This window comes from Triticum urartu, chromosome 1A, assembly GCF_056163025.1.
Source record: "Triticum urartu cultivar PI428250 chromosome 1A, HENAU_Tu73, whole genome shotgun sequence".
Taxonomy (NCBI): domain Eukaryota; kingdom Viridiplantae; phylum Streptophyta; class Magnoliopsida; order Poales; family Poaceae; genus Triticum; species Triticum urartu.
In genome coordinates, this window is record NC_141873.1 from 33725362 (window position 1) to 33735214 (window position 9853).

Below are 9853 nucleotides of genomic sequence, written 5' to 3' on the forward strand. Positions count from 1 at the left end.
GATTTTAATCTTGGCTGTAGTACCAGTAGTTTGATGGATGTAATAGTTTGAACTATGTTTAATTTAGGTTTTAATTAAAACTATGTTTAATTATGTTTTAGTTAGAAGTATTATTTAATTATGCTTGAATGATGTAGTAGTTGAACTTGCTATGTTTGAATTATGTTTGAAATGATGTAGTAGTTGAACTAGTTTTACATCTTCAAATACATCATCTGTTTGAGTAAGACTTTCATATCACCAAATATACATCTGTTGAAGTTTGCTCTTTTTTGGAGATGTAAAAAGCACTTTTTGATTATGTAAATTATACACACCCACTTGTACATCTCCAAATTTGCATCATCTATTGGAGATGCTCTAAGAGGTCTTAAGAGAAATTCAACTGCTACTCATATACAATACCAAGAAAGCAAACACTTTTACATGAGCTTCAGGCTTTCAGCCAATAGCGACACTGTCAGAATGTTGAAGCTGAGCTTCCCCTATAATCCTTTGGAGCAAACAATACTCTCACGAAGAACTGTCCATAGTCCAAGATTGAGTCATCAGGAGAAACAACAGCTCCAACATGTTCATCTTGAAAAGTCCACTTGAACACTGAACCGTTCACTTCTAAAAAAACATGCAGTTCTTCATTTGCTTTCACCGCGACAACATGCTTGAATAGTTTTTCCTCACCAAATAATTTGTCATCAAACAGCACAACCCCACAAAGAGGATAGTTATCATATTCGGTGCTAAAAGCAGTGAACAACACATGGTGAGGATGGCTGACTTTGCATATACTTGTATTACAGCCTCAACACTTTCTGAAAGGACTATATATTTCAAGTCCAAATTGCAATTATCACCAGAAATCCGTTCATAAAGCATGAGATCAGCTTCAGTCCGTACATCAATCTCAGCATATGCAGAAAGTAGTTGCTTGTCATCTGATTCATCCCCTTCTTTCTTTACCCAAAGATCAACTTCTACTAAAGCCTTATCCAACAAATACATTCCTCGACAAGGGCTACAAAGTGGTATGACAAAGGAACCCTAGGATTTAACAGCTTGTTAGAACTAATAAGCGATATCCACTTCCACATACATTAGCATGTATCAACACAACAGACTCAGTAAGATATACTTGCACATGTTCAAATTAACTATTGAGTGATACTCCCATCTTGAGGTTGCTTTTTTTTTTTACATATCCAAGACATGCAAGTTAATGCAATTGTGTCCGTTTTATCAATTGCTCAACATTTATGACATATCAGATTAGATTACCACTAGGGACCTCACAATAATTACCTAATGCCCCTCTACTATCTAGCTGATTGGGAGTTATAACCGTCTTAATTGCACATGTGTAATAAAAAACGACAAAGAAATAGAGTAAGTGTCTATATTGAAGTATATTAACAATGACCAGTTTTGTATGTTGGTGGTAAAAGTATAATCATATCCAATTTTGAGAACTGGTCTGATGGCTTGATGTGATCATCTATCTAATGCTTAACAACATAAAAGCAGACCTTTTGAACATGGAGAAACAAATTAACCTGACCTCTCACACATCTTTTAATAGATGCGAGTAATGAAGGAGACAAATCAAAGAACCAAACTGACATAAATATCAGTGTTTTAATAATACATCAATCAACCATTTCCGAAAGAAAAACAAGCATACTATCTTCAGGAGGAAAGGAAGTCTTAATTACCTTCTTTTCAATCGTGACAGCGTCATCCCTGGGACGGTTAAAGACGTAGTTCCGTCACGGGTCCAAGTAATCCCGAATGGCAAATATTCCATACACACTAATGGGATACAAGGGTTCAAAGCTTGATAGACGCATGCAGAATAATTGTAGCATATAACTTGGTGTGCGCTTTCCAAGAGTTGATGGGGCTGCAATTATTTAGTGAGAACAAAAGCAAGTTATTATTTTAGTGAAAACAAAAGCAAGTTGGTAAAAAAATACATAGATAATTAGATATCTTTCCTACTTATAAAGGTTGGAGTTGTGCACTACCCACATGTGGGACTAGCAACATTCCAAGAGACATAAATAAACAAATGTAACTTTTACTAGGTGTGAGACCTATCCCGAATAAACAAATACACTGCTACCCTAGTGTGAGAATAACACTCTTGTAAAAACAAAAGTTATAAATGCAACTATGCCTCCAATTCAAAATAATGGCCTTGATTTTAGTTTCTCTGCCCAACCAATTCTTCGGTTCTATGTCATAGCAGAAGAGGGCAAACAAATTAGGCGAGAGATGTTGTCCTCCTACCTAATCTACGATCGTGTGCATTCAACTTACTAACGCGCATTATCCTGTGTTCCAAATTCAAAATGTATCTGACTATAAATCTTGCAAAGGACCTACTACGGTCGCTCGAGACTCTCTAGCGACTGCAACATGATTTTTTATTATATTCACACTCTTTTTAATTGTGAACCATGCAACAGCCACAAAACACCAGTAATTCCTCATTTTTAATGGTTTCGTAGCAACGCACGAGCATTGTGCTAGTCAGTATATCACAACAGCAGATGAATTAATTACTAGGAATGAACGAATGGCAAACAGCACTTACTGGTGGAAGTGTCATGGGTCCTGTAGATACGATGGTGGCAGTTGAGCCCAAGGACACAGGCACCTGTTGCGTCAGGGAACACTCTCATGGGATAGACGGGGCAAGGAGCATCATCATCCTTCTCCTCCTCCTCCTCCTCATCATCATCTTCATCATCTCCCAGGTCCATAATCTCCTTGCACAGCTTTGAGTGTTCTATAATCCGCTGGAAGAACCTGTCTGCCCATCTGAGTTCTATGGCCTCTGCTTCGCTCTCGGGGTAGAGCTTTCCTGAAGAATTGATGTAGAACAGCTCAGCAGATAAATATATAGGAGTATTTTTGTTTCATCTGGTGAGAGAATCAGCAGCTACCTGGACAGTTTGTCTCGGCTAGGATCACATGGCAATTGCCGCCGTCGTCTTCATAATCGCTGCTCTCCTGTGTGCTACCATCGCCTTCTTCCCCTCCTACAGAATCAATCAATGTAAATCAAGGATCTATGGATACTTAACACATCTGTAGGGGGAATTGGCTACCTTGCTCATCATCGTCATCACTGCCCTCCTCTCGCGCGCTCCAGGTGCTCCAGACGTCATCGCTGTCCTCCTCCCGCGGGAACATGAGGTCCAAGGCACGCCTGGCGACTTCACATGGATCTGAATCTGCTGCTCGGTGACAATAGACAAATAAATATTTGATCAACGAATAATTGAGTTGGCGGAAACAATATCAGTAAGAGGAATTCCAGTGAGGCATGAACAGAGGAAGAGTGGAGATGCATGATATACGCACGGGTGCTCATGCGCGCCGGCTGGTCATGGAGTTCGGCAACCTCCACCCCGTTCCGCCGGTCGCCTGGGTCTTCCGGGTAATCCCAATCGGCGCTAGCGTCGGGGTAGTGGGCGCTGTGATACGACAGGTTCCTCGATCCAAGGAAGACTTGCTCCTCCGCCGATGCCATCAACACGGCGGCGGGTTCCTTGGCGACGGCGCGGCGGCGGCGGCGGCGAGTTGGGTCGGGACAGGTTAGGGATTTCTGCTCGCGGCCGCGCGTGTGGGGAATTGGGACGTTTTTTTTTTCCTTTCGAGGTACATGGAACATGGAAGCTGCCTGGATAGGGCCCAAGGCCCGGCCCGGTTGCGTGTGCTGCGCGTCTCAACTGTTTCCATTGTTTGTTTTTTTGGTGAGAAAGTCTCAGCTGTTTCGAGATCTCGAGAAAAGTTCTGATTCTCAAAGTCACGGATCCAAACAATGTTCATCGAATTCAAAAACAGTTCTTGAATTCGAAAAATGTTCGTGATTTCAAAAGGAATGCATTTTTTTTAAAATTTTGATGAACATATTTTTAAGGACTCGCTCAATCAATTTGCTTATGGACACTTGATGAGTGAAATCAAGCATCACTTGACATTACCAGAGTTTACTCATGTGAAATTAGTCTGCGACCAAAATAGAATAGCTCATAATCTAGCTAATATTGGTTGTTTCGGAGGTAATACCGCTTGTTGGTTGGCATCTCCAACAGCAAGCCTAAAATTTGGATATCTCAAAACGGTTTTAAACTAGATGACACCTCTCGCGTTGTTGCGGAAATCTGTTGCAATATATTTCTAGAGATTTCATTTTATGAAACATGAATATTGGAAATGAACTAAGACAAAAAAAATGCATATCCTATATACTTAAGAAGTTCACCTCACTACTATATTTATCTCTACATGAAGTCTATCCACATCATTAAGTGGGCCATCTGTGCCACATGAGCAACTGTACAACATGCATAATGACACAGTGTGTTTGGTAAGCAACAAAACATGAACCGTCCCCGCTTCCAACTTTCCATGTAGACCCATCTGCCATCGTTCACACAATTACTCCTCGTCGATTAGTTCTGCCGGCCTCTACGTCTTCTTCACCAAATCGTTTCTTTTTCATCTCCTCCACTATTTTCGGACGGATGGATCTATCATCTATGTTTTGCCTATTCATCTTCTCCCTGATGACCCTTCCTTTAAGGTGGTGTTTGGTTCTCTAGTCCTAGGATTTTTTCTAGTCCCAACTAAAAAATCCCTCCCTGTTTATTTTCAGAGACTAAAAAGTCCCTAGTCTCTTTCTAGAGGTTATTAAATGACCATGTTGCCCCTAGTATATAGAAAAATAACAATTAAACAACATCATGTGGTGGCGGGCCAATAGGTGCATGGAGGGGCATTGTTGGAAAAGTTCCAAAAAGTCCCAAAAAGACTCTCTTTCACTACAACAACAACCCCCCTATAACAACAAATAGCTTGCAACGAAAAATAAGATGTGTTGCAAATAGCCCCACGTATCCCACCTCTCCCACGTTTTTTTTATTTGACCTCTCCCACGTCTTCAGAGAAGAGTCTCCCTTGGGGGTTGTTTGGATGGATAGAATATACAAAACGCAATCTCTACAAATTAGAAAAACCGTCTAACCGAATAAAATCTTGTTTGGCTGTTCCAACTAATCCATGGATATAAAAAACGTGGTTCTCAGAAACCCAGAATTTCAAGTTTATGGAAAAACGAGAATTAGTAGTTTTCCTATAAACCCGTTTTGTAAATACTGGATCCTAACGGACTCAAGCCATCCCGTTCTTTTCTTGCAGCCTGCTCCTTCCTCATCTCACGGGATCTCACCGGAGAGATACATATCCAAACAAGAAACAAGAGAAGCCAGCGTTAACTTCTCTTACTCCAAACGTGATTGCTCATAAACTGATTAGTCAAAAACAAACTAGTAAAACTGATTTTACATAAAATCGGCTAAAAACCTATTTTCTATAAACTCATGGCTAATCATCGCTATCCAAACAACCACTTGATCTCTAGTCTTCTCCCGTCCGTAACAAAATCTTCCCAAAATTTCTACCGTGAGAAACCCTAAAGCAATCCCTCACTCCATATTCCATAAGCGGTGGCGGCGCCTTCCCCTCCGAGGCTCCGAATCTCCACCTAGCTCTGCATCTCTGCTTCCATATTTTCTTGCGCCGCCCCTTTTCAGATCTATTTGGTGTCAATCATCCTTCTCAGTTCTCACCATACCAATCCATCTGGTTGCCCCTCGTCGGATTGGAATTTGGATGTTGTGTCAATAGTGCAGGGGAGGGATTAGTGGATCCTCGATGGACAGCCGACGAGATCCACATGAACGTCCTCTGCACCTGCCCCTTCCACAGGGAGATCATCTTCAGGCATGGAAGGTACATACACATCGGAGGATTCAGAAGTACAAACATGTGCTACCTGCTAATAACTTCGGTTCCTTAATTACTATTGATTTCGTTGGAAGTCTTTCCCATCCCACATGTGTTTCCAAGGATCTTCTAAGGCCATGAGGCCTATGGGTAAGTTCCTCAGGTTCTGCTGCCGATGAGTACGTGAAGGTAGCCGGGTACAACGATGAAGGTAAGAGATTTAGGGCCAGTTTGGATGGTGTCCTTGTCCGTTCGCGCCTGGCCTGTACCATGCCTGAAAACTGCATGTACCATGTTTGGTTGGAGTCCACGGGAGCAGAAGCTAGTCCACGGGAGCAGTAGAGCGTTGGAGTGGAACAATGCCTGCTCTGTGCTGCCATTGCTCGTCGGCCCCAGGATGCTCCGCGACCGCACTACCCAGTTCAGGGACAGCCAAGGGGCGCTGCTCCTCGTCGTGTATGTGTCTCTCTACGTGATTGTGTTTCTTATATTTCTATTGATTTATGTATATTTTTTAGCAGAACTTAGCCATATTCCCTACACTATGCTGACGATGCACAAGTTAGAAATACTACTAGGTGCAAGATGACAAACCACCCGGATGTTCCCTTTCTTACATCCCATCTCATTTAGAAATATACTAGAAACTGACTACAGAATCTTCAACTTTGGAGTAAGCATGGAAACGACACCAATTACTATTGAAATAGTAGCTTGCCAATTACTCCCTCCATTCCTAAATATAAGTCTTTGTAGAGATTTCACTATGGACTACACACGGAGCAAAATGAGTGAATCTACACTTTAAAATGCATCTACATACATCCGTATGTGCTCCATGCCGAAATCTCTACAAAGACTTATATTTAGGAACGGAGGGAATACAACCGTAATCATAAAGTTAAATATTGAGCCATCTCCCCTTAGGAAAGCTTTTTGTTTATCATATATATTGGTAATACCAACGTGCATCAAATTCTCTGTATTCCAGATTAAGAAAGTTCATACTCAGGAAACCATTTAGGCTGGAGACCTTTGTTTTAGTAATGATGTTCTGATGACCGGCAGCTGATCTACTACATGATTGTAACTGCAGAATTTAATATTTAGTTCTCCGATCCACCAAGAGTATTGGCTTATAGATGGGACAATTTGTCTAGAGTATTTTTTATCTTAGTATATGTATATTTGAAATGTTGGTTACTGGTCTGCTAAGTTACCAATCCATATTTTGAATATGCAGGTTACAAAAAAATTGATTTGTTCCAGACTTCCAGGTCAATGTTATTGGCACTGAACCTAGCTAACTACTAGTACGTAGCAAGCTAGTTTTGCTATGAGGTAATTCGTAATTGTTAGCTCTATATTGCATCAACGATTCTTCCATGGTTCAAAGGAAATCGGATTATTAATAGCTCAATATTGCAAATTCTTTTTTTGTCCTTATTTGTACAAGAGAACACTTCTGGGGGTACCCTAACTTTTTTATCTGTGGACAACATAATGATAGCTAAGCTGCACTCTTGTAAAAGTATAAGATGGTAAGATTTTTAGCGTATGAACATGTAATATATTTTGCTCTAGCTTTTGAAATACTTCCTTTTTTTGACTTTCTCGTATGATAATATACTGCAACTTAAACTTATGATATTTAGTGACAGACTAACATAATGTGCGCACACATTTCCCATACAATTTCACAAAATATTTTGCCCTACTATTTCTTTTTTGTATATCTTCCTATTACTACTGCTAAATGTACAATTTATACATCCATCATCCTTTCTTGTCCATTGTTTCCAAATATATAGTGTATCTAAAAATGGGTAAGAGTCAGTGCATCATTAATTCTTAAAATTTTTAATGCCAATTATTTTTCTCCTTAATGGTTCTTGTGTTTGTAACTCAGCGAATAATATAGCTGTATATTTTAATAGGCTATAAATGTGTGTAATGATCAATCTATCTTTTTGGTTTATGTTAGTTTTTCTTTTGAGGTAAATACACTAGAAGTCTTAGAACTTGCGTGCGACGGTCAGTTTGGTGCATAAACTTATAAAATACATGTTTTTGGTCATCTAACTTGTGCGGGTGTGTAAATACGGTCACATTTTCCGTACGCAGGTGTATTCGCTGCCTACATGGCACACCAATGGCCGGCGTTTTTTTTCATAAACACCCTCATTCTTTTTACTTTTTATAAAAGCAATCCAACAATAGTTGCCCACTGGGTCCGACCGTCAGTGTACGTTGTAAATATATTGGGCCCATTGTCAGTGGCTAGTGCACGTGATGATTTTTCCGGAAACACGCTCATTCTTTTTTACTTTTTGCAAAAGCACTCCAACAATAATTGTCCGCTGGGTGCCTGGGTCCTACGGTCAGTGTAAGTTGTAAATATATTGGGCTGGAAAAAATGGGACGAGCGAGTTCTAACCAAGGACCAATTGGAATGGAGCTAGCGACCTATCCACCGCAATTGATCGTACTTGGTATTTCATTTGGACTACTAAGGTATATCACCTCTAAAATAAAAGGTGCACATTCTGAATATATTTTCATTTCTCTAGATTTTCAAATTTAAAATTATTCGGATTGAAACAATTTTTCTGATAATTTGTTCGAAAAATAATTAGGTACATTCATTCTGCACTATATATTCTTTTGTCTAGCTATATTTCTTTTCGTTGATTTCTTTGAAAGAAATTTCTGTACATTCATTGTTAACTATGTTTCTTTTATATAGATTATTCAAATTCAAATAAAAATTAGTTGATTTGTCCCCCAAAAAATATGTACATTCATTCTGACCCATATTTTCTTTTATCTAGGTTTTCAAATTTAAAATTATTTGAATTCAAACAAAATTTTGCTGATTTGCCCCAAAAAAATATGTACATTCATTGGGCACTAGATTTACTTTTATCTTATTTTCAAATTTTAAATTATTTGAATTCAAACAAAAAATTAGATGATTTGTCCAAAAAAAAGATGTACATTCTTCTTCACATATAATTTCTTTCAGCTAGATTTTTGAATTCATAATAAATTACGTTTATTTGTCTGAAAGAAATTTACATATATTCATTATGAACTTTATTTTATTTTATCTAGATTATTCAAATTCAATCAAAAAATTAGTTGTTTTGTCCGAAAATTTACATACATTCATTTTCACCTATGATTTCTTTAATATAGATTTTGAAATTTAAAATTATTTGAATTAAAAAATTACATTCATTTTGCACTATATTTTGTTTTATCTACATTTTTAATTTAAAATTACATGAATTCATACAAAATGTTTGTTGGTTTGTGCAAAAAATGCGTACACTCATTCTGCACTATATTTTGTTTTATCTACATTTTTAATTTAAAATTACTCGAATTCATACAAAATGTTTGTTGGTTTGTGCAAAAAATACATACACTCATTCTGCACTATACTTTGTTTTATCTACATTTTTAAATTAACATTACTCGAATTCATACAAAATGTTTGTTGGTTTGTCCAAAAAATATGTACACTCAGTCTGCACTATATTTCCTATCTAGATTTTTAATTTAAAATTACTTGAATTCAAACAAAATCTAGTTGATTTGTCCAAAAAGTTTATCGAGAATATAAGTAATTTTCTTAAATAGAAAGAAATAATACATAAGAGAAATTGTGTTTATCTATTTAAATGTCAATGTGGCCAGATGGTTGGTGCTCGCACACGTGGCGAGCTTATGTGGTCATAGGTTAGAACCGGTGCTTTGCCCTTTTCTCGTTTGGTTTCTACTTTAACTCGTACGGTTTATCTTATATAAAGCTAATTGTGCTCTATAAACGTCAATAGTAAGGAGGTCAAGTGGCTATCTAAGTTAGCGGGGCGTGTGTTTGAATCCTGCTGCTGCTCTAGCACTTTTCATTTTATTTGAGGATTTTGTGCATAAATAAATAAAATGCAAGGGTGCTTTTTGAAAAATAACAGTGCACGCGGATTACCCACTGCCTCATCCCCTGATAGTGGGGCCCTGCCATGTTTTTTTTGCGTGCACATGATACGGTAGAAAG

The 9853-nt window shown here is 38.4% G+C and overlaps 1 pseudogene across 1 annotated transcript; it reads right to left on the reverse strand.

Moving 5' to 3' along the window:
• Positions 1 to 218: 218 nt before the first annotated feature.
• LOC147988784 (uncharacterized) lies at positions 219 to 3663 on the reverse strand (annotated as a pseudogene). The gene is made up of 6 exons (XR_015617730.1): positions 3367 to 3663; positions 3111 to 3239; positions 2946 to 3041; positions 2594 to 2863; positions 1710 to 1897; positions 219 to 1041 (listed from the first exon to the last, which is right to left on the reverse strand). The product of XR_015617730.1 is annotated as an uncharacterized LOC147988784 (transcript).
• Positions 3664 to 9853: the final 6190 nt, after the last annotated feature.